Source organism: Topomyia yanbarensis, chromosome 2 (assembly GCF_030247195.1).
Source record: "Topomyia yanbarensis strain Yona2022 chromosome 2, ASM3024719v1, whole genome shotgun sequence".
Taxonomy (NCBI): domain Eukaryota; kingdom Metazoa; phylum Arthropoda; class Insecta; order Diptera; family Culicidae; genus Topomyia; species Topomyia yanbarensis.
In genome coordinates, this window is record NC_080671.1 from 13,907,456 (window position 1) to 13,932,969 (window position 25,514).

General features: G+C 37.8%; 1 protein-coding gene across 1 annotated transcript in view; it reads left to right on the forward strand.

Annotated features, from left to right (window-relative positions):
• The first annotated feature begins 2,664 nt into the window (after positions 1-2,664).
• LOC131678706 (coiled-coil domain-containing protein 85C-like) overlaps positions 2,665-25,514 on the forward strand; it is a 157,729-nt gene continuing 134,879 nt past the window's right edge. The window contains exon 1 of the mRNA XM_058958974.1: positions 2,665-3,689. The gene's annotated coding sequence lies outside the window, so the exon portion shown is untranslated. The remainder of the gene's footprint in view (positions 3,690-25,514) is intronic.

Genomic DNA, 25,514 nt, shown 5'->3' on the forward strand with positions numbered 1-25,514 from the left:
GGACATCCACAGATACTCAGTTTCCTCATCTGTACTTGTCTTAACGATGAGCACAGATGTCGGTTGCTAAGCATTGCGTGTATCCAGTTCGTGATATGTGAAGGTACTCCATGATCTCGTGCTGCTTCCAAAATGGATTCGAAAGACACGTTGTCAAAAGCACCTTCAATATCGAGAAAAACTCCTAAACTTGATTGCTTTTGTGAAAAAGCTTTTTCAATGTTGTAGACAACATTGTGTAACAGGGTGGTAGTAGACTTCCCCCGCTGATATGCATATTGCATTGCATGCAGCGGGTGCTCGCCCAAGCTACCATCCCGAATGTAGTGGTCGATTAAACGTTCCACTGATTTGAGAAGGAAGGAGGTCAGACTGATAGGTCTAAAGCTCTTTGCCTCCTCATAAGTGACGCGGCCACCTTTGGGAATGAATTTGACAATTATTTCCATAACTGACATACTTCAAACCCGCCGGATGCCACGCGGCCTCTAGGCTGGTTTTGTCCGGTGAAAGATAATAGAGTTATCAACCTCCTAGTGGACCACAGCCAGTTACTGGGGAGTTCGCCCGGCTCTTCCCAGGCTCCGTTCGCCATTGAGAATATTTTAAACCCCCTCAACAATTTTACCCATAGCACGGGTCGCATGACACTATGGAATTGGGGTTCCCTGTTTGTTGTTACCACCGGAACAGGTAGTCCGTAGTGTAATTCTTAGCCGGTTGAAACAACCACTACCGACACTACACGGCTTATCTAGGCTGTTCGGAGAAAGAAGCTGACATTGATGGACAGCTCCCATAGATGGCCGAACAGCCACTGATAGGCCGATTTTACATTGATATTTACTGTAGACACGTTAAAGTTTATTTTTTGTATCGTTTACCTTCATTTTTGATTTAAATCATTATAAAATTGCTGTACTACACACCAAAAAATAATGAAATTTAAATGACATGTACATCAATACGAATGTAAACATACAACGATTGAATCAAAAATTTGATTGAAAATTACGTTAAAATCAATTGGAGCATTAAACAGCATATAATTTTACACTTTCATTCGTGTAATATTACATGTCATTCATTTTATAGCAGTATTCGAGTAAAAATACATCGAAGGGCATTGGTTTTCCGTTTGAAGAAACTGTAATTTTCAATCCTCGTGTAAAATTATAATAAAATTCGTTAAAGAAAGCACAAGTCGTGTGTATTTGTGGTGAACCCTAATTTTACATTTATATTAATGCTCCAAATATGTGCATGAAAATTAACTTAAAATTACAAATTTTTCTGTGTATCATTGAAAATTATTATCAGTTCGACACGGTGCACAGAGGAGTAACTGGGGTCAAATCCTGGCCAAAATTATTTGTTGTTGCTATTGCTGTTATTATGCCTTAAAATGAACAAAAAATAGAAAATAACATGTTTTTGGAACAATTTGGCATATATCCAACTGCCAGTCCAGAGGTCAATTTTCTAAATCCTTTCGAATACTAGTAATTTTGAGGTGCTCTTTGTGAATACATTTGTTTTTCCAGTAGCACAATCAGTTGATCAGTGGAAAAACGGGAAGGAAAGGGTCGCTTGTGCATATTTTTATAGAGATACATTTTGAAAAACATAGTATTTGGCCCTACAGCATTTCGGTGTACCTCAAATTACTAAAAATTTCAATATTTTCAAATCGCTTGGAATTTGTGGATCGGACTAGATCGGAAGAGTTCTTATGTTTTTCGGATAGTTGGAATCTGGTTTTGTAATACTACTTCAGCAACTTTGCCGGATCTCGCCGTATAATGTAACTTTTTTATCATTCATGTTTGGAATAAAATGTTAAAAAAATGTATTTTTTAAAGTTGGTGCAATGCACAGCTACACTAATATTTTCAGTTAGTTTTAGGCTGAAGTTATACAAATGGTTGTGTTCAACTATGTTTGCAATAATTTTGTCTTACTTAATACAGTCATCATCACTAGAAAGCGATATTGCTGGATATATAATTAAAATGATTAAAAAACCCCATAAAATATCACCATTTTACATCCATGTAAAAAATCTTCAACAATTTTTGACATACTCCTTATTTTGCCACGTTATTCAGCTTTTAGGTATGTAAAAAAATACAACGAAATTGAAAATCAAAAAAAAATATTTTGGTTGTTGGCTAGGAATTTGTTCTAGTCACTCCTCTGTGCGGTGCGGTAGTTTGGCGATGCGGCAATTTTATGTTTCATAAGCAAATGTAATATAAATTCGATTGTAATGTATGCGTACGAGTACAATTTTTAATGCGTGACAACATACTCTCCGTCTCGATCGGACCCAGACCGTTGCATGTTTCTAGATACACCCTATGTTTTGCAAAACGTAAAAAGCAGAGATCAAGCAATATGCTATTCCAGGTACCGCGAACGAGAGTAATGAAGAGAACCACCTAACGTTTGCTCATATATTTTACCATTCAAGCGTGTCACTTGCACTTGCAGGTATTCGTGTGGGAGAAACTTCACTTCGAAGAGAGCGATCCAATGATCACCCCCTATAGAGCGAGCAAATGCGAGAGGGTTCGAAGAGAATGATCCATAGTACGGCAGAGTGAAGTTTTTGGAGTCGAAGAAGCAGCCATATTAGTGCTTTCGCGGTTTGTTATGTTTTTATTTCAGTTTTGCTGTCGAAGCGAGTGGAGTGTGTATAGTTCGTGTCGCAATAACTGAGCTGTGTGCCTTCGTTCTCATACCGTATAGTGCTTACAACGCCGAGAAGTGATATTTTGTGCCTTGCTGGTTGCAGTGGAAATTGGAAAATATTTCAAGTTGTAAAAAGCAAAGTAGCAGTCCGTAGTTCCCAGTGCGCCGATGTTGTCGGAGATCGTGGCTCACCAGTGCTTCGGTGTGTTTAGTTTAGTGGAACAAGGGAACCGTGAGAGGTGAAACCCGTGAAGTGGATAGATTCTTTTGCCTTTTCTGGACCAAACCGGCAAAACGGACAGCATCCCAGCATAGGCTTGCCGTCTCTCATTTTTTTTCTCTTGCTTGCCGAAGCCCGCTGGTCCACAACTCTGGGTCAAGAAGTTGCAAAGCTTGAAGTTGGGCTCAAGCACCGGCAAACGGAGATTGCTGTTTTCGGGTGGCATCCCGAATCCGAAGTAGGCGCAGAGGAAACGAAAACGTAGAAGACTCAAGGCGAAATAAACGGCTTCGCCAGTGAAGACGATACTCGATGCGCAATAATAAAAAAAGGCTGAAGATTTTTTCTGTTCCAATTTTGGGATATTCGGTGGAGGAAGAGATCGAAACAAACGAAAAAAAAGAGTGCTAACCTGAACTAGATGTGCAAGAAGTGGTTGTTGGTGGAAGTTGTTTTTTCGTGGAAAACACGTGGAATCTCAGAAGGGATTTAAACGGGTGTGTGAGAGAGAGCGAGAGGGGAAAGGTAGTGCGGTCAGGGCATGTTTTATGGTATGCACGATAGAACCAATTACGAGTGAAAAGGAAGGCCTGTGCGAGGAGTGGACGGAGAAAATTATCAAAACAACTGTTCGTTGTTACAGGATTTGCTGTTTGGTGCAGTGACACTACTAATGAGTGTTTGGGATAATTTTACCGTCAAGTGAAAATTTTTGCAGTGACAGTTATTTTTGAAGCAAATTGAGGTGGCGCTGACGTGTTTTGAATCGCTCAAAGTAAGTAAACTCAACTATTTTTAAATAGGTGTAGCTTTGCGGTATGGTATGCACGTGTCAAAAGGCAATTTTTATTGCCCCGGAAAGTAAAGTAGATAATACCAAAACAATAATCAATAGTGAATAGTTCGCTATCAATGAAGTCCGTGTATTTAATAGTAAACATGTTCTGCTTCAGCATGTGTTTTCTATTCTAATTAATCGTTTTCATTGTATTATGTTGGCTTCAGCGCAATGGTGGCGCTTCGTTGCGATTAAGGTTGTCAGCTCAATTAAACATAGCAAATCATAGTACTACATTCTGATGCGGAATGTGACCGTTTGTTTCGGCAGATTTTGTAGCAGACTTAATGTACAAGGCGATCATGCTGACCAGTAAGAACTAGAGGGTTCAAATATCGCTTTACTGGCGTTTTCATGCATACACTAGGGGTTCGCACATTGCTAACGTCAAACTGACTGCAATGCAAAATACGGGTGAATAGACGCTTAGGTCGCAAAATATTTTCATGAGTTTAGCTTTACTCGATTGAGGAAATCGAGATAGGTCGAATATAAGTAAATCAATGTCGTATTGTTTGAGAATGGAATGTAATGAATGTTGATTCCAATAATTATAGTTTTTATCATGAAATTTATTCAACTTCTTTTTTCCATCATTCGCAGTTTCAATTTGCTATAAAAAAATTCAAATTGTTTGGTTGCAAAAACATGAGAAAACAAAACAAAAAAACTTTGGGTATTGGGTTATTCTGATATTACTGTTTATGATAAATCTCTTCTGCTGAGTTCATAGAAATAATAAATACCCATTTTATCTGTATCCCTGAAGCTAAAAACTGAATTTATGTTGATAAAGCTAAAAGCTTAAGAAGATCTCGTGAATATCGTTTTATATCTCGATATGTTGCATACTCGAAGCATTTATGTCTTCAACGAAGTTCTTTTTAAAGACATGCCGAAGACACCAAGTCTCTTACTTTTTTGACGATTCTTCATAATGACGTCTAGGAGAATTTATCACTAATTTTTTTTGCGTTGTTTTATGTTGGAAAACTTGTTCGACGATGCAAACTTGTTGGAAACATGTGAAACCTTTTCGAACAATTATTTAACTTTAGAAATGCACAAATTCAAAACGAAACTTTGTATACAAATTCTTATTCCGCCATCCAATTTAGGTTTCGAATGTACACTATTTATACCCATTAACTTTTACTTAACGGGTGTTCAATAAAAAATGAGAATTTTTTCAGTAATGTAGGTAAAAAAAAAATCAACGAATTCAGTATTTTTTATTAAAAATATAATGTTTATTCTTCAAAAAATGTTAATGAATATTGGAGAAGGGGCCCTGGTCAGCCGTACGACGCAACTTTGTCGCGAAGCTCTCACAAGAGCGCTGGACGACACTGACATTCACCTTCCGGATACAATTCCGGGTCCTGCTGGTCAACTGTTTCGTATTTTTGGCCCGCCAATTATTCTTGTACACTAGGGCACTGAGCTTGAGCTTGAGCTTGTGCGACCACCCCTGGCTGCTACTCCGTTATCGATCTGGACTAGCTGAAGTTGCACAGGGAATCAGTAGATAATTATGCTTGGGAGTAGCGAAAACATCTTTCAATGTGCAACTCCTGGTAATCCTAAAGTGTTTATTGATCAATACCGGCGCTGGCCAGGCCCGAACGTAGATCGCGGAAGGAAAGGGAAGGAATGGTTAGTCCGATACTTGCTTTTGCTAGAGGACGTATATACTACTGCGCACTCCACAAGTATCACGGGAAGAGGATATTTTGTTAGTAAGTATAGAATAGGGTGTCCCAAAATGACATCATGTTAAAAAAGTCATCGGGCTCACTTCTTAAATGAAAGGTTAGGGTATTAGGACCACTTTCTTCTTCGGAGTGAGTTTGCTAAAACGCTTCCTACTGGTGGCGACTTTTGATTTTTTGAAAAATGGGCCGATTTTGGATAAAATTTTAAATTTATGCCTATTGAAGTGGTCCTGAACTGTCTTAGATTTTTTTCAGCATTTTTTTTATTTTTCTGGAGATCCAAACGGAGAAGTTTGGTTAGTTAGTTTGTACAAATTTGGAATTATAAGAGCAGCAGGGCCATTAAAACTTAGTAAAAAGTGAAAGTTTTGGTGTTTTTCAGTATTTTTTCTTTAAAACTGGGTATCTACAAAATTTTAAAAGTACAGAAAACACTTGATATAGTTGAGCCAAATTCAGGGGCGTAATTTTGCTGAAGAAAGTGTATAGCTATGGCTAATGGGGTATGAGTTTTTGGTAGATAACCTTTGACATTTTTAGCAATTTATCAAAAATAATTCTGTTCCAAAAAGTAAATCAGTTCAAATGTGCTTTGACCACACATTGTTTTTCGAAAAATAGAAGGAAAATTATGAATAATGACGTTTTCTGTACGTCTTTAGTATGTCAGGACGAGGTTTAATGAGCAACTGATGACTTTTTTGTAACTTAAATTATAAAAATAATAACTTTGCTAATGACGCCAAGTCTCTAATTATTTTTTGAAGAGTTAATTCTCCATAATTACTTCTAGGAGGCATCTTCAACAAAACGATTGTGTCAGAAGATGCGCTGTATTCTGTTGTAAAACTTTTTCGAGGATATTTGCCCCAAATTTGACTATTTCGGAATTATGTGATCTAAACAGTAAATATCAGTTTTTCAGCACTCACCTTACTCTTCTGCATTTTTCTCCACTTCAAAGTTCCTAACACGAAAATAAGACTTTATATACAAAATGTAAGTACGTTAATCAATTCAGCCTTCAATTATACGCCATAACTTGCCATTAACTCGACGTATTTGTTTAATTTTAGTGATTTTCAAACCCACTAGGTGGATATTAATATAGAAAATATTTAAAAAAAATCGTCAAATGCTCATAAAAACCGATTCTGATGTACTAGAGACAAGCGAAAAACGCCATTTTTCATCATTTTCCTTCTATTTTCCGAAAAATAATATGCGGACTAAGCCCACTTAAGTTGTTTTATTTTGTAGAACAGTGTTATTTTTTATGAATATCATAAAATGTCAAAAGGTTATTTAACAAAAACGTAAATAACTTATACCCCATTGGCCGTAGCTATACACTTTCTTCAGCAAAATTACGCCCCTGAATTCGGCTCAACTATATAAAGTGTTTTCTGTACTTTAAAAATTTTGTAGATACCCAGTTTTGAAGAAAAAATACTGAAAAACACCAAAAATTTCACTTTTTACTAAGTTTTAATGGCCATGCCGCTCTTATAATTCCAAATTTGTACAAACTAGCTAACCAAACTCCGTTTGGATCTCCAGAAAAATAAAAAAAATGCTGAAAAAATCTAAGACAGTTCAGGACCACTTCAACAGGCATAAATTTAAAATTTTATCCAAAATCGGCCCATTTTTCAAAAAATCAAAAGTCGCCACCAGTAGGAAGCGTTTTAGCAAACTCACTCCGAAGAAGAAAGTGGTCCTAATACCCTAACCTTTCATTTAAGAAGTGAGCCCGATGACTTTTTTAACATGTTGTCATTTTGGGACACCCTAGTATAGAAGTTGGATTCTAGTTCTTCTTTACCGACGCCAGGGAGGTGACCACTATCTGGACTATATATCGATCCATCAACTCATGGACCGGAGACCAACGGCTTTTCTTCCCTTCCGAAGGAAGACGTGACCACAGATTTTTTCACCTCAGAAAAATCTCAACGACCTCGGCTGGAATTAAACCCAGGACAACTGGAATGACTGGCGGTCACGCTTACCACTCAACCACCGGCGCCGTCTCTTGTACACTAGGGCACTAAGGAATTTGAAAAAATCCTCAATGAGACGGCACTGGGGCAAGTTGGTCGGGTTCCTTTCTTTCGGAACTTACGGTATCTTTTTCTGCTCAACATATTCCAGTGTTTTCTTGGCGTAATGGACGCCTTGTCCGCATGATGCTCCTTTAAGAACGGCAGCAGAATTTTTTCATGACACTCCAACTGGTACACTTTTGTTGATTGATGGCCAGACCGCCGTGGTTCAAACTTTGATATCCCTCTGTCTGATATGGCCACATGACTTTTTTTCAAATTTATTCTTAAACTTATATTTTACTACGAAGGGTGTGACCGACTTGTCATTGGAATAGTAGCTGTCATTTCCTGGAATCGCGGTCTTCGAGAGCGGAAGGTATCTTTCGTCGTCCAGCATGAACGACGTCCCGCGGTAGTTCTTCGTCATCCACCGGCACTGTGATTTCACGATCGCTATCTGCTCGTCCGTGTATTCGGGGAACCGAGTCTTCTTCCGACAGATGATGTCTTTCATCTTGAGGGTTTGGCGAATCAAGGTATGGGAGCAGTGATATTTTCGGCCGGTGTCACGAAAACTAGTTCCGTCCTTGTTGACGAACAGCTTTTCAACGCTTCTTTCTTCTGCTCCGTCATTATCTTTGCCGTACGGACGCTACCGGCCTTCCGTTCCACGCTCAGAGATGCTAGGATCCGTTAAGCTATACTCACGGGCACGTTTTCGTCTCGAAAGTGGTCTACTTTTTTCTTCGATGACCATGCGTTATGTGAAACCGTACAACACGCTCGCGGAGTGCTTGATGTTTCGACGCCATCTTCGATTGAACTAACAGCACCCGAGCGAAAAGAAGCATGCCACCCATTTCTAGGGAGTCCAGACAGCAAATCTCGTGGAGTAAACAAAAATTTACGCTCTTTACTGTAATTATAGAAAGGTATTTAAATCATTCTCATTTTTTATTAAACTAACGTTAGCTAGTTTTTAGCGGATTCTCCTCATCAGTAACTAGCATCATCTTGGTGTCAGTCAGATGATAAATTTAGACTAGCACCCAAATTGGCGCTGGTTAATAGCTAGAACTGTTTAACTGGCACTAACATTATGCTGGTTACTGATGAGGAGATTCCGAAACGCCAAAAAGTAACTTTAGGTTAAGTAGTGTGCCTTCCGCACAAAACAATTCGGATCAAACAAAAAAAAAAAAAAAATTATGTGTCTCTAATTAACATTTTCATTATTTGATATTAGAAGTGTTCAATAGCTTAGCTGTCACGTAAAGTTAGTTTAAAATTACTTTCAAAGCGAAACATATAAATTTCTCGAATCTATCAATGTCATCGGTACAATTCGTTACATTGCCAATAATGTAAAAAAGCCGGAATTTAAAAGATGCCGAGTACACGTTTCTGCGACGCATAATTTGCCTCCGCTTTCGTCATTTGTCCATAAACTGAGGTTATGAATTAAGCAAGGAAAAACTAAATTTAAATTATTTTATTCTAACAGCACAACAATGTTCTGCTTGTGTGAAACATACTTTGATAACAAACCACAATACTAGATTATTTATAAAAACATTTGCGCTACTAAATGTCCGAGGTTCTACAAATATCCTCAAATGCACGCTCATTTGCCTTGACACATTTAATCAAATCCAGGGTAAAGCTAGGTTTGATACGTGTAGACACATTCACAAGGGCATTTGTAAACATTTTTGGGATTTCATGAACGTTTGTCTTCATTACGACGCCTTACAAATTTTGTGATAGGGCGGATTATAGTACAAAAGCAACATTAATGGTTCTGGATGGATGGAATGGAAACATGCCAAATCCGCCCAAAAAGTGTCGAGTCTTCTTAAAACTTTAAAAAGTCAGTTTTGGACACTTCCATGTAGATTTGTCCGTTGACAGACTCAGATGTGACGAATAAATGAATATTTTGCCACATCCGCAGATCGCTTGCCAAACAAGGTGTTCTGGTTGGTTGGCTAAAGTCCGATACCTTCCTAACTTTGTGTACAGAGTGTACCAAATGTGTCATTGAAAAATTGAAACTTGAATCGAAATATTAGATTGACATTTGAATCGGTTCAATAGTCATGCCGTTCTGATGCTCTTTAAACATATTGATCACCTGGGATACAGTGCAATGTGCGATTACGAGCTTCTACTCAAACATTGTTACCCATACGCTAAAAAAATTAACAATTATTCATTCTAAGAGCAAAGCCCCTAAAATCCCGGGGTCCCTGGCCCTGGTCCAGTGTGTCCATGTGTAAAGACGGTGCTGCGGGGAATGAGTTAATGATATTTCACAAAATAAAATCTACTTCACTTAAGTAAACTTTTGAATTTTGAAGTGTTCTGGTTCGGATATGTAAAACGCTAATTCATTTCCATTCTACAAACTTTGTAATATTGTAGGAATTTATCTGGCCTCACAACTTTTTCAGTTGGAATTCTAGTTTCTAGAGTTGCATTTTTGTTGTAATTCATTTTCTGTGAACATATTCTTAGACTTCATTAACATATTACAAAAAAAGTTGCCTGTGGAGGTTTAAAAGCTTGTCTATATTTATTTTTCTTCTTTGTTGACCGCTGTACTGTTTTTGTTTTTGAACTTTCAATATTTTATTAAAGTTACATTAATTTTAAGAAATCAACGATCTTTATCGAACCAATTTGCCGGCAACAGCTTTACTTTCGAGATCGCGTTTGAATATTTTTAAATTCTAAAACGTCATTTAGTCATAGATGCGTTATCCTGCTTGTGAGTTCACGGGTACAAGTGTGTGTGGATTATCGCGAAGGGCTCGAGTGTTTATATGTTAACGTGCTTGTAACTTTGCAGGCATATATTCGATTTTGTAACTGTGTGACCATTCACATTCGCGTGTATTCTACAATAATCGCACGCGTACCGTGAATCTAATGCTTAATTATTAGTGTAAAGTTCAGAAACTATAAGAGAGTAAATTTCCCCATATTACTAGAGTTCCCAGTCATGTCGTCATGGAACGTATTGCCTAGTGAATATAAGCGTAATTTTTTTTGGTCCAACTGAACGCATGGACCTAGGCTGATGAGACCGAAGGTGAAAAATTTCCAAACATGACTGAATCATTATCGCGCGAAAATGGCGTTTGTAGGTTTTCGCTTGAGACCGCGTTTATAAGTTTATTAGTGCTGAAACATTCACTTAATCATCGGGGTGTTTTCATGTTTGCGAGATCGCGGTCGTAAGTATGTGTAGATGATGGCAATTACATGCTCGCGTTTGAAGTTTATGTTACCGAAAAGGTCACGAGCGCTTGTACATTTTGAATCAATATTTTATTTTTTGTAATGCGCGACAAAAATGCGTCATGTTTAATTAGACCAATTTTTTATCGTCGCACCCTTTATATGCCCTTCTCCAATGTTCATCTTGGATCAAAAGGAGACTCTAGACCCGTGAACAATATATCATATTCCATGTGAAAGACACGTGCCAAATTTCATCCAAATCAGAAAGGTCCGTGCCTAATTTTGGATATTTCCCTTATACCAACGCAGTTTTTTTTAATTTCAGTAGAATAATTGGGCAAATTTGGGGTCTCAAACTCAAATCTATTAGATTTAGACAAAAAATGGTTCATCCCAAACTTTTGTACTAGAACCTTGTGTTGTTGCCGATGGAGAGAAAGTTGTGATTTTGAATCTAAGTCTTTTAAAAACAATGATTCTTTGGGCGATTTGGATAAATTCGACAAATTTACTCATAGAAGCAGCAAACGGAGAGACTCATCCGCTTTGAAAATGCTTCCAGAGGCTTCCCGGACATAAGCTCGCAGAATTGTCAGAACTAAATTATTCGAATTGGTCCATTTTAGTGCCTGGAAAAAGTATGGGATTATTTCATTCTTACTCCCAAGAACATGTTCGCACTTGTAGTCTTGCAAAAAGATACATTCAAAGACCAACACAGAAACACAACCATATGCATTGCTTGTGCTTTTGAATTTTAGTCAATGTTCCTAAATTTAGAACGGATACCAGTATAGAATGGAAAAGAACACTTTTCTGTTGCGTGGGTTGACAATCTTTTGGCAGATTCACGGTGGGGTCTTTTCTAAATCGATTTATTATCGATTTATTGACCAAGCAGTGTTTAAAGGTTGACGAAGTTTTGTCAAGGCTATGTCATTTTCTGGAATGTTATGTTAAGCAAGCCGCCACCAGCGAAAACACTGCAGTATTTTTACGTCTGTTTAATGAATATCCTCTAGAAACCGTATGTTTACTACAATATTTATCCAGTTGTGCTGGTAGTTTATTTGTTGAATTCTGTTTTAACCAACAAAGGATACTTTTCGAGGGTGCCTTCTATGTAAGTAGAATTTGTCATGTTTTCGGGAGTAAATGTACTTCTGTTAACTTTTTGTTTTTGTGCTGTTACTATTTTTAAACTATCGTTATCCTTTTCCAGCAGAACAACAAACAGATGTTATTTGGCAAGGCACAAGTCTTCGAAGAATATGAGAAACGTGCTACTTGACCAATTAAGTTTTAGTCAAAAATATAAATATTGAAAAAAAATTCAGAGCATCTGGTATTCGTTGGAAAGCATTTCTTTCTCCTAAATTCAGACTGTATTAGACTTGTGAAATCTCATATAATGTTTACAGTGCTACTAAATCTATTTGTGAAAGTACGATTTTTCAATCATGTTACTATTTCTTTATCCGCAAAGCCATTAACATCACCAGGACAATTTTTTGCTAAGCTCACAAACCTTTATAATTATACAACCTAATTAATCCGCTAACCTAGAGCAAACAAAAACATGGTCACATTTCACGATACCACTTGCAAAAAAGTCGAAGCCACCAATGCAAACATCTGATGAAGCTCCTCCAAAGAGGAATTCTAAACATTCCACTCTTCTTCGTGACCGGCCAAGTAAATATAGCAATAGATAGTATTACATCCGTGGCATGAAAGACAAAAAAACTAACCATGAGAAATACCACCAATCAAAGCGAAACTCTTGAAGGCACATTTCGTGATTTTAGATAGAATAGTTGAAGGAACACCACAAGTCGCACGACGCACGGCCAAGCAAACAACAAAGTGCTAAAATGCGGCAAAATATAAATCCATGCTCGTCCCCATCACAACAGTACAGCGTCCTCGTCGTCGTCGTCATCGTGGTCGTCTTTCGGAGCTGGAGCTTTGCCTATGTACTCTATGTAGGTACACCCCTACCGACACATTGATCCCCCTTACAGTACATAAAACATGAAACCGAAGCTTTCAAACTAAAACAATGTTCTTTTTGTACCACGAAACCAGACGCATACAACTACACACACATCCATACACATAGTCCAAGTCCATCGCCAGTCGCACCACCGACCGGGCCGCTTGGTTTGGACCCGTAGTAGAGCAGAACTGAAGAAAACCCCCGGGGGCTAGGATTTCCGAGCCCCTTGTGACCCAGCCGTGTACCTGGCTCTGGTGGAGCAAAACGAAACGATTACCGTCTCAAATAAATTCTAGCCGAGGAGTCGTCTTTTGCTCCGGTTTGGTTTAATGATTTATTTACAATTTAAATTACATCCAAACAGGATGCTCTCGTTTTTTTTTTCTCCACTCTACCCGCGCCGTGAAAGTCCATCTGCAAATTGGCTCGGTTTGGTTCTCTTGATCTCTCGGGAAGGTGTGCATCGGTTACCTCCCGAAGCATCAACGAAAGGCGAGGGTGAAAGACGTCGTCGTCGACGACGACGACGACGACGGCGATGTGCAAAAACGTAAATGTTGCAAAATCGAACGTCTATGTACTTGGCTGTGCTAGTAGATTCAGCCAGCATAGGATGCGATTGAAACGGGCCAATAAACTCGGGCCTCGGATTGACTCCGATGAACTGGAACGGCTCAAGTCTCGGCAAAATGCTTTCCGCGTTAGCCGAGAAGATTGACTGTACACTCAGATTGACAGCGGATTGAATAGGCCGTATGTTAGGAAACTTTTTAGCGTGCAAATGCGCTTTTTGATAATTTTGGTTGGAACAAACAATTAGATGTTTGTTGAAGAGACCGAAGTTTGGGGTTCAACAGAAAAATATATGTACTGCTTATGGAAAGTAATTCTTTTGTATATGTCGTTTAAACACCTATATTTGATTAATAGAGGAGTAGTTTCATTTTAATCCGGTGACTTCTTGATACTTGAAAAAAATATTGTCTTACAAATCCTTCCAATCACCACACGATTATTCAGCGCTAGCTTAGTTCGTTAACTAACCGTCAGTGTCGGATTTTGATGAAACGAAGTCGAAACGCAAATTCCATAACTAATGTAGTTATAGGATTAGTGCTCTTCACGCGCAAAGATGGTTTTAAACAATTTTCACCTTAATAGAGAAAACATAGTTTTTACCTTAATTAAGGAGAAATGTAGCATAGTGGATTAATAAAATCAATTATATTTATCATAGAATTTAATATTTTGACCAAGCAATGATCTATGCCAGTGATTCTCATCCTGGGGTCCGCGGAGCCCTAGGGGGCCGTGAAGTTGTTGCTGGGGGTCCGCGAAGAAAAATTTATTTTCCGAGTGCAGATTGATATTTCAAGTCTTGTTTCTTAATAAACTGAAAATAACATTGATAGCATACAAAATCGATGTTTATCCATTGGGGTTCGCAGCAGGTGATTTCTAAGGAGTCCGTGGTACGAAGAAGGTTGAGAACCGCTGATCTATGCCATGACTATAAAATTTTCGGTAAAAATGTAACATGTATAGCAAGTATGGACAGCCCTTAGAACTAAATAAAATTGTGGTTGCTGTGGCAAATTTTCCCCATAAAAGGAAAAAAAATGTTTGCAGTTAGTTATAAATATTGTTTTGTCGATTTAGTTGGGCTAACCACGAAGAATCCAAAAGCACCAGCCCATCTTGCTGTGGAAAATAAGCCGTACGTGTGTTACTCTTCTGCACAGTCAGCGAGAGGGAAGGAAAGCGGCTTCATCTGGGAAGCACACTGCCTTTCGAGATTCTTGCGGGGAGCTAAGAATCTGGTGATTTATCCTTACGGTTGTTAGAAAGCTTACCTCTCTAGCATCCAACAAACACCGGGAGAATACGATTGTTGCTGTTCCGGTCGATCGGAAGAGACCGCTTTCTAAACAACAGTAGTAGGCTAGCACCAGCAGCAATGTACTGAATTGGTGAAATAACAAGAAGTAGACTTTTTAAGCTATTTTGACTAAATCCAATAGCGAAATATTTTTTTCCTAAAGTTGTTAAAAGTTGATTTGTTTTGCATTTTGCTACATTTGGGTACGAAATTCGAAGCATTTTGTAGAAGTATCTAGACCATCTTGAAATGAAGGGACAGTTGGACTGAGTGAATCTCAACTCAAGTAGTGGTAAAAACCCTACGAACACTTTTCAAGCATAAGTATTGCAACGAAATTAAATTCAGTTCGGCCAAGAGAATTGATGTGATAACAATCAGGATTCTCAATCAAAAATTGCAATGAAATCCTATATATTGCAATTATTCGACATATAACTCGACGCAGTGATGAATCTAGAGACTACGCCTGTGGGATGAACAAAAGCCACCGGACAATACCTGATGGCAAACTGGAATTGCGATCGTCTCGCAGAGGGTGGAGAAACGACGAGTTAGGGTAAATGTGTTAGTTGACTGCTGCTTCTGCAAGTGCCCTTGTCTTGTTTGGGTGCATGCGTTGAAATTCTTCTTCTTGGTGAATGTAACTTGGTTTTCCGTAGGTTTAATGACAGTTTATTAGTTGCGAAATATTCTTTCTGGCGGATGATATCCTCCTTAACGTAAGGCTGAATTTATTTATATTCAGTTGCTCTCTAGAATACGGACGTATCATCAGCAAAAGTCGAATTTTACCGTTGCAGTCTGCGGTTAGCAAGATCGTTGATGAACATTCAAAATAGAATTGGCCTCAGGTTACTGCCTTTAGGCACACCAATGAACATTGAAGCAATGGGACTTTTTTGTGATCTTGTTTTGTAACGTATTGTGAACGGTTTGTAAGGTAACTCCTTATCGAGGACATAGCAATTCCTCTGACGCCATATGTTTCCATTTTTTGAATAAGCAAATCATGGTCGACGGTGTCAAAGGCCTCCTTCAAATTAATAAATTAATAAATGTAATCCTGCTGAATTTTTATCATACAGCGACTGATAAATATATTCCATAAGGTCACAAATAGTTGCTACCGTGCTAGAACCTTTCCTGAACCTGATTTTAAGTTCAAGTCAGTTTTCGTATTTCGGGGTGACTTTGATAACCTGCATGTTCACCAACATTAAGTTATTGATGTCAATGTTTTTCATTCAAATGTTTGTTTAAACTAATTCTGGAAAGATATTGTTAAATAGATGTTAATTGGTAGTATATAAAGTATTTCAATGTACTGTAAAATTCGAGTAACCAAAATTCGTATAATTTGTGTCCAACTAGAATGAAATATTCTGAAAAGCTTTCGAACTGCTAAAATTGTTTATTTCAGTGCTTTATCAATATACAAAAAGTTTAATCAATTTTAACACGTTAGAATATTGAGCAATAAAAAAATGTTTCGAATTTTAGTTTAAAATAATTTGAAATAATTGCCAACTAGTTTCACAAAAAATATATTTATAATAAACAAACTCTTAAAAGTAAATTTGACACATCCCACTCTAAAGGAAAATAAAAAACTCGCTTGTAGTTTATTGCTCTTGCTCAAATCTAAGATTTATTTGTTTTATAAAAAATAGACACTTTTCGAAGCTATTCGTAAAAATAAGGTAAAGTAAAATTTCGGTGTTTTGTAGTTTTTGTATCCAAAAACCGAACAATATACTCAAAAAGTATAACAATTCAGTATTTTATAAGTTTAGAGTAAAAATCATTTCAAATTAAAATGATTCGGTAGACTATTCTGGTTTAATAAGTGATCTACGAAAGAAGTTTCGAGTGATCAAAGTCACCCTCATGATCAAAGTCACCCTGGTTTACGGTACGTACCGTGGCGCTTTGTAACAAAAGAAACTGGAATGTCATCTAGTTCCGGAGATTTGGCAGAATAAATTTCACTAATCTCTAATGTTACTTCATTGATGTTACACGGAAAAAATACGTTCATTCATGAAACAAAAGATCACGATTTCGTGAACTGAATGATTTACGAAAATCGTGACAAAGTTCCTGAAATTGTGAATAATAAACCTCGTATTTATGAAACTATTTGTGTTTCCAAAAAAGTGGTTCGCCCCGGTGTTACATCCGAATGTTTGGTTGGGTTACTGTTGTTGTTCCCTGGACATGTTTAGTTTTTGTTATAATTCTTGTTCATAATTTGGGAATACGCAGCTTACAGTGAAACAATGTTCATGATTTCAGGAGCTTATTCGCGATTTTTGTGATTTATCATCACGCTACCGTGCTGTTTTAGTCTTGAGTTTACTATCGGATTTTTCTTTCAGACTAGCGGGATTTATGTTCATGATTTCAGGATCTTAGTCGCGATTTTCGTAATTTCGTATCGTCATATTTTAGTCATGAGTAGAGTGATTCATATTCATTATCTCAGTATATTAGCAGCGATTTTTGATATTTAAATCACAAGTAATGTGATTTATGTTTATGATTTCAGGATCTTAGTCATGATTTTCGAAATTTTTATTCACGTTGTCGTGATATTCTAGTAACTAGTAATGATTTATGTTTATTTATGTTCTAGATTTCAGGATCTTAGGTACGATTTTTGACATTTATGTCACGAGTTGTGGGATTTATGTTCATGATTTCATGATCATAGTCACGATTTTCGTAATTTTTATTCACGTTATCGTGATATTTAATTCTAGAGCTTATTTTCGAGTTTGACACGTGGAGTAATGTGACTCATGCTCATGATATCAGCAGTTTTATTCTGTGAACTATATCACGAACAGGATTTGTGGTGATCAACGTAGTTTTCGTTTTCTATCAAGACATCACACTGAAGCTTATCAAATGAATAACGATGTTCGAGGTCCTAATAGTTTTCTTATATCATACCTATTACTGCACAAAAATGATTCCACGACTAATACCCCAAATTTTGTGAGAGTTCTCGTGAAAATTCCATTACCATGTTGCATGAAATCGAAAATGATCAGAAATATATTCTAAATATTACAAGTACATAAAATAAATCGTAAATCATGTACTAGGAGTATTGAACTAGTTCACGAATACATGAATAATCTTTGGAACCATCCATAAATGACGTAGTATTATATGGGGAAGGAGGGAGTTTTGTATTTTGTGATGATGTGTGACGACAGGGAGGTAGGGGGTCATGTCATGCTACGTAGCTTTTTTAAAGGGGAATAGGGGTTGACCTGATGTCACGAGAATCTTACCCGTTTCCTCTAACTAACATCATGTTTGATTTTTTTAAATTTTTTACGGGAACAACGAGGGGGGGGGGGTGAGGGTTACGGTCAAGCTACGTAATTACCAGGGGCTATATAGAAGTTTGTGACGAACTGCTACGATGGGGGAGGGGGGGTGTTAAAAATCACTCAAAAAATGCTACGTTATTTATGGATCATCCCTTTCCTGATTTTGTTTGACGAGCACGAATGGTCAGACGTGACTATTTTTCTAAAAGTTTTATTTGAAACGGCTCAATGCGTTAGCACAACTGAGCCGTGGGTTTTTTAATTTTTTTTACAATATGTAAATTTAAAAAAAATAAATTCTAAGAATGTCGGTCTGTCAGATCTTGTTGACGCAGTTTGCTGCTGCGTGTTGAGATCTTTATCTTTGGCGGTGAAGCTGCCTAGGGGTCATTCAGTCTGCCTTCTCTCGCGTTATCGTTCCCGTCCATGTCATGATCTGTACTGCTTTCTTGATGTTCACGATCAGAGGTTCTTATTTGTTTCTTGTTCTTACGGGTCGCTGTTGTATATCCGTCTTCATCGGTATTTGCTTCTTTATTGGCGATGCTAGTTGTTGGTTTAGGAGCGGTTGTCGTGATGGTTGTACCTGCATTATTGGTTAATTGGATCGTTGTTTTTGGTTTATCTGAAGGTGTCATTCGTAATATTGCGACATTATTCGTTTGATGAAATCTTCCTTCGCGCGCGAAGCCAAATCATGGATACGCACGCCCACCATGTAGTTTTCCATATGCACGGGGCTCTTGATTCTGGTGTTATTAAATTCGACCACGTGTTGCATGTTGTTCTTTGCAATGAAGTTTTCGGCCTGTGCTAAGCTTCTAAACGTGATCAAAACACAGTTTTTACGTGATGTAGCTGAATGAACGTAACTTCAGCGAGGTTAAGCTCCATTTTCGCTTTAACTAGTTGGTCCACTTCCTGAACTGTGGGTCTAATACGAATTTTATTAAAGTTGATCGAAATCGTGTTATCCCGTAGCAGAGGCACTTTTGTTTCATTTGGCAAACTCATTTCACTCCGCAGCCGGGGGCAATGATACAATTTGTATGCGCACCGATATAGAACAATAGCTAGCTTGATTCACTGGTGCGACGTAGCGACGTCAGAAGGTAGACTAAACGTGACTAGGTATCATGAACCAATTCACAAATACATGAAAAATATTTCATGATTGAGATGACTATTTCACGAACACAGATATTGGATCGTGAATAATGTATTTGTATTTGATGATTTTGTGAACTATTTCACGAGCATGAATAGTAAGTCGTTACTATTATACTAGGATTCATAAACCAGTTCACGTATACATGAATATTATTTTATAATTTTGTGATTTATGTCACGGGCAGGCTTGGTGGTCAGTCGGGACTATTATACTAGGAATCATGAAACAGTTGACGAATACATGCGGAAATTGAATCTTGACTAATGAATTTGGAATCATCAATTAGTTTAGAGGATTGAATGGATTCATGAATAAAATTCCAAATTCCGTGAAATAATTCATGGAAAACTATCCTGAATGTTTTGATTTTGTGAACTAAATCTACGAATAACATCATGAGTCATCCTTTGAATAATGTTCATAAGGTTGTGAACTATTTCACGTACAGAAAATCGATTTGTCATTACCATGGCGGAAACCGTGACTGAAATTCACAAAACAAAAATAAATATGACCACTAATAAAAGCGTTATGCTGTCGTTACTGAAGGAAAATTGATCATAATTAATAAACACATGATTTTTGTTCATGGTGATTGTACCAGAATTCATGGCACTTTATTCACGATTTCGGGAACAATTTTTTTCCGTGTACTGTTACAGTTAACAACGGTATGCGAGTCCGGCCTCTGTAAGGATTATCTGCGGATCCAAGGAGGCGTAGCCGTCGTCATGGTGGCCTGGCGGTGATCTTTTATTGTTCCCGTTAAGTTGCAAGTTTGTGTTCTTCTCTTCCCTATCATCGTTATCCACCTTATCTGTTGCTGTCCCTAATACGATTTTTGCTACTTTGTTGTTGGAATAATAATTAGCCATTTCGTGAATTACGTTTTGTTATTGCATCTCACATAATCAAGGAAATTAACTCTTCTTAATCCATACAACCTTCGCCAAAAAGCGCGATTGCGTCACCTGATTGGAAGAGTAACGACTATTGTACCCGATGCTAGTCGGCGAAAACAAGATTTTTCACACAAAGTACCAGCATTGCCATTTATGCAGCTCTTAATTTAATTTTAAATAAAATTGAATAGAATTATTATCACTTTCCATTAATTTTTACATAAATATGGGAAAGCGGGTTTCTTCTGGTATGTATTGTTATAAAATTTAACTTGTCAATACATTAAAGGATGTCCAATCTGGATTAAAATTTATAGGTTCATGAATTAAACATACGTAGAACTATATTACTGTTGACGAACGTATATGTCAGGCCCAGTAGACGATATTTTCCAAGTATTTATCCTCAATGGTCATTTTGGAATTATGCGAAAACAATAGGCCGAGTTGGTTAACGCAGGCGTTGTGATTGGCTTTGTTGGCCCAGAAACAAGATTTATTAATGTGAATTAAATTATGTATGTTATTTGCGTTTCATTAACATTAACCGTCACAAAAAATCTCTGAAAAGTCTGGCGCATTATAAGACCTTATCAGGCAATATAGGCTTGGTACCCCGAAAAGTTTTAAACCCCGTGCCGGTCTGATTCCACTAACCTGTAAAACGCTATAAGACGGAGTAGCTCGGCCACAAAGCTAGGTAGGCAAGAATTTGTAATCTGCAATTTCGCCCAGTCTAACATTTTCAAGAAAGAAATGTAGCTTCACTTTCAATTAAGTTTCGCTGTTTCAAAAAATTTTCTCAATCAAAAAAGCTGATCCGCCCATTTTGCATTGGAATCTGCGCGAAATGCCAATTCGCGCTGAGAAAAGAAATACAGTTCCCGAGTGAAACGAATGAAAATCGACAAACCGCCGGCGTTGTCTTTGCCTGCTCCAAACCCAATCGGAGTTGGATCCGGGCAAACCGATTCGATGCTAAAATTATACTCCATCGCTCTCGATTGCCGCCGCTGCACCGCTACGTTATTGGCATGAGCGAGCAGCGGGAAATGTTAAATGCCAAACTCATTACCTTTCATTATTATTTGCTATTACAACAGTTCTGTGCAGTTTTTTTTCTTCCTTTCATTGCAATCCCGCCCGTCTGAAGCAGTGTGGAACATTTTAAAGCTGGAGCATTTCTTCCGCGCGCGGTCCCGCGCCAATCCGGTGGGATTGGCAGGAAAGTTGTGTGCGCATCTGGAACAGCCGCACTTCCTATTCCCACCCACTTGATCGAAGCAGGCGGCACTGGCGCAGTTTCCCAAGCGTTGGAAACCGGACGGCATCAATAAACATTACTAATATTGGACGGGCTTCAGACACGTTTGTTACTATGTTGCTCGATCAGTTTTCGGTGCTTCTTTTGGGAGAAAGGAAACGCGAAATTGACGCTGGTGTCATTTTCATGCCAAACGTCAATTATCGATACCTCGATATTCTCGCTATTTGGCGATCGGATTGATCGGTTCGATTGTGTTTTTTTCTCTTCTGTTCATTTGTGTGAACCTTCGAAATCGATCGCCTCGGTCGGATGGGCGGTTCTACGCGAGGGGACACGAGATATGTGTGCGAAACCGGCGATGTGGAACGTGATTACTTGTGATTACTTTGCGCTTGATTCGTGATGCGTTTTTTTTCGCTCGGCCCAGTCTTCAGTGATTCGAAGCGACATTTTGCGACTGGAAAGAAGGTTGTTTTTTTTCTGGCAACGGCGGGCTCAATTGGAGCGTGTGATTGGACATGGGTTGACATTTAAAAATATCGAAGGGTAATTATGGTAACGTGTTGCCTGCGTGCACAGGCGTGTATTGTTATGCAAACATACTTACTGGTATCTACATTATTCGTAAATGGATTAACACATTCTTTTTTGTTTAGTAAATACAGTATCAGTATCTTGATCAGTATACAACAAACATTTTTGTTACTACCGAAACTAGTCGTACCTGGTGATGTATTCAAATGCCAACATTGAATACCTATTCAGCCTAATGACTTCGTAAATCATTTGGTGTCATTGCAAATGGCTTATGGAAATACTAAAACCCCACCAAATTTATGGATGTTATTCCATCTTTAATTTAAAAACTATTTCCTGTTTCAACCGTGACTTCGAACGAAAAGCAAACGATGATATATTTTGTTTTTATCCGAGTTCCCTTAAATTATTACAATTTTAAGAGCATTTTTTCGGCGTTTACTGTTCTGCCTTATGGTTACATCACCCTTTCAAAAAATACTTAATTCAATAAATATCCGAAAAGCCTCCCTGCTCTGAAACCGTTATCGAGCTTGCGACTGAGGGCACATCACCATCATAAGACCCATAGCTCCGCGCCAATAAACACAATCGAATGCTCTTGGCGCGTTTCGTGCGGTGCGGTGCGGTGTTGAACTTTTGAGAAATAATCTCCCCTAATCCGGCTATTATCGGCCTGAAGGAGGGTATCAAAATAAAATACTCACCACCAGCTAGCAGTAATCGGGACCTTGCGCTCTCTAAAACCTATCTTTGTCTCACAGCCTCTCTACCTGATGGTAGGTATAATGCTTGAGCCGAAAATTGTAGGATGAAGTAACAGCGTTCGGATCGACGGTAGACAGTATCGAATTGATGTTCGAACCAGTGGACCACACAGGTTGACTAGGAAACGTGCGGTGGAAGCTTCCTTCCAAATCACAGCGGACCAACCTCAAGCAGGAAGAATCTGTTTTATGGGATTACTTCCACACGTAATCATTATTTTTATTGAGAAATTATTTTCAACTCAATCATCATTTCGAGCACTGTGGACCGCAACACACGGAATTTCACCCGAAAAGGGGCGATAAAAGCTCAGCGTTAGTTTGTCTCAATTTCCGCTGCACTAATGACCGCGGTAAACCTCCGAAATCCCCGGAAAATTTTAATATAATTTGATGTGAAATATAAAGGAAATGAAATCATGAAAAATTACCTTGAACGTCGTAGCGGCTTTTTCTTGACTGGGCGAAGCTGCACAGGCAAACATGAATGTTCTAAAAAGACAAAAAAATCTAAAACCTATTCTCTGAAGCCACACGGCTGAATGGACGGTTTTACTGGTGGCTAGTTCCCATCGCTCGATTACCACTGAGCGGTTGCGGACAACATCCGAGCAGTATAGAGCGGGAAATAATTACCTAAGCCACAAAGATTAGTTTGGTGGAAACCACCAAAGAAGCGGAAGGTCACCGAATCTTGATCTTTCAACTAGCACTGAAGGGGCAGACGGAGGAGGAAGGTTGATGTGTGTATACGTTTGGCGAGGGTCCGGAAATGGGAACGGTTGGATTTCAATTTTCGGATCGTTAAAGTTGAGCTGAGTTAAGGGATTGTGTAGTAAAAGAGTGAGCGAGAGAGAAAGAACCCCACAACATTTTATTAGCAAGAAGCGTTTTTCTCGTCAATTACTAAGTTTGACCTTCAATTTTTGCTTTTATATTTTATTGGGAATGCTATAAGCAATACTTACAAAATATATAATATTAAGAATGCTAAGGATTAAAATCTATGGTGCGAACAAGCTCATTTCGGACTAGCATATACTTGAAATTTGAACATATATTGGCTTTGTTTTTAGAGGTGTGTCCCTGTGTGTTAGGATATCGCAATTTTGTTTAGATCTCAAAGGCAGGGACAAATGTCAAAGTAACCTCAGAAGCCAAATTTCACTTCATTTGGACAATTTCAGACCTCCGCCTACTTCGTTTGAAGTTTTTGACATTGGCACTATGGGGAAAATATGAGGAATAAACAAGGGAATAAATATATTAAATGCTATAACTTTTGAAGTAGCACTCAGAAATTAATAATTTATACAATTTTTTTTAAAGAAAAAGCATTGTAATGAAAGTATCTTCGTTTCCCAAAAAATAGAGGAAGCTGACGTTTTCGGAAATTTTGCTATAATCTTGATAAGCATTATGCTCTATGCTGCAATTCATGCATCTTTTGCATTTTTTTAATGGCAAAATCAGTGCAAAAATACCATCGCACGACCTTGCCAAACAAAACTGACCTACTTGACCCCACTCTAATCTTTAGATATGCTGGAACACGTAGAGAATTTCAAAAATATCAATTTTGTTAAAAGAATTGAGCGAAAATTTCAATTTTTACGCTAATATAAAACTTGTTCTAGCTTATATAGGATTCGAAAACAATATGTTTTTAAAATTTTAGGGGTCAAGGAACACAAAAAATTAGTTTTAACCACGATAGGCCCTTTTGATGTAGTGCTGGAACCGCTCCATTTTTAGTTTTCGATGTTTATTATAATTTTTACAATTGTATGTAAGAAGTAGTCAAAAACATTGTAATTGATAGGTTTTATGACAAATGGTATCCGTAAATATATTCCAGAAATATTTGGCCGTTGTTAGAAATATTATAATATTTTTTGTTATTTGAAAATTTACACATCATGTTTAGTCTAGATATTGTCGAAAAAAATGTTTAACAAATGTTAACTCTTTCTGCTATTTTTTAAACAATTTTTCAAACAAATACAGTTTAAATCGGCATCTTCATGTGATATTCATGCCGTTTAAGTTGTAGAACGCTGCATATTATCAGCTTTTAATTCAAAGAAAAAAAATTAGCAGACAAAGGGTTTTTAAAATATTCGGTTTTTTGTACTGACCGGCATGCCACCGCAACGCGCGAGCGAAACTCCCCCTTAACCCATTCATGCCCATGTTGTTTGTGGATAACAACGTTTTTAAATAGCTATAACTTTTGATTGAGGCAAGATTTGCTCACAAAAACAAGTAAGGCTAATAATCGTGATTATTGCCTTTCATTTGATTACTAACAGTTACAAGGATCAGCTCTAGAACTGAAGTTATTGCAATTAGTCTAATTGGATTCCAATGGAGCAGTCCTGCCAGGGACAGTTTACATTGACGACGAAAAATGATTTTTTCATATATCTTCGTTATTGTTCAATATTATTGAAAACTGATAAAACTTATCAGTTTAGAGTGCATTGGGCTACGATTTCCACGTAAGTGAACTATTGTAATTATTCTAGGAGATTTGTATTGAGCTTTGGAAGGTAAAAATTGAGTGCTAGAAGCTGCGAGGGAAGCACCTATTTTGATGAAAAATGGCTTTTCGTGCATCTTGACCCCACCGTTTTCAAGGAAAAATAGTTTTGAAATCCTACGTGCACTAGAAAAAAGTTGGGCATGAAATGGTTAATATCTAAGAAAACTGATAACATCTGCTCTTTGTTAGCAGAGGCCGTTTTGCGGCAGCCAAATTGTGTATCTGACAGTAAGCAATTTGCTTTGACCCAATTATCGAAGCAGAATAGGATCATTTTCTGGAACAACTTCCGTATACAGGACAGCATAGAGATCGGTCGATGCGAATTGTGATCGGAGG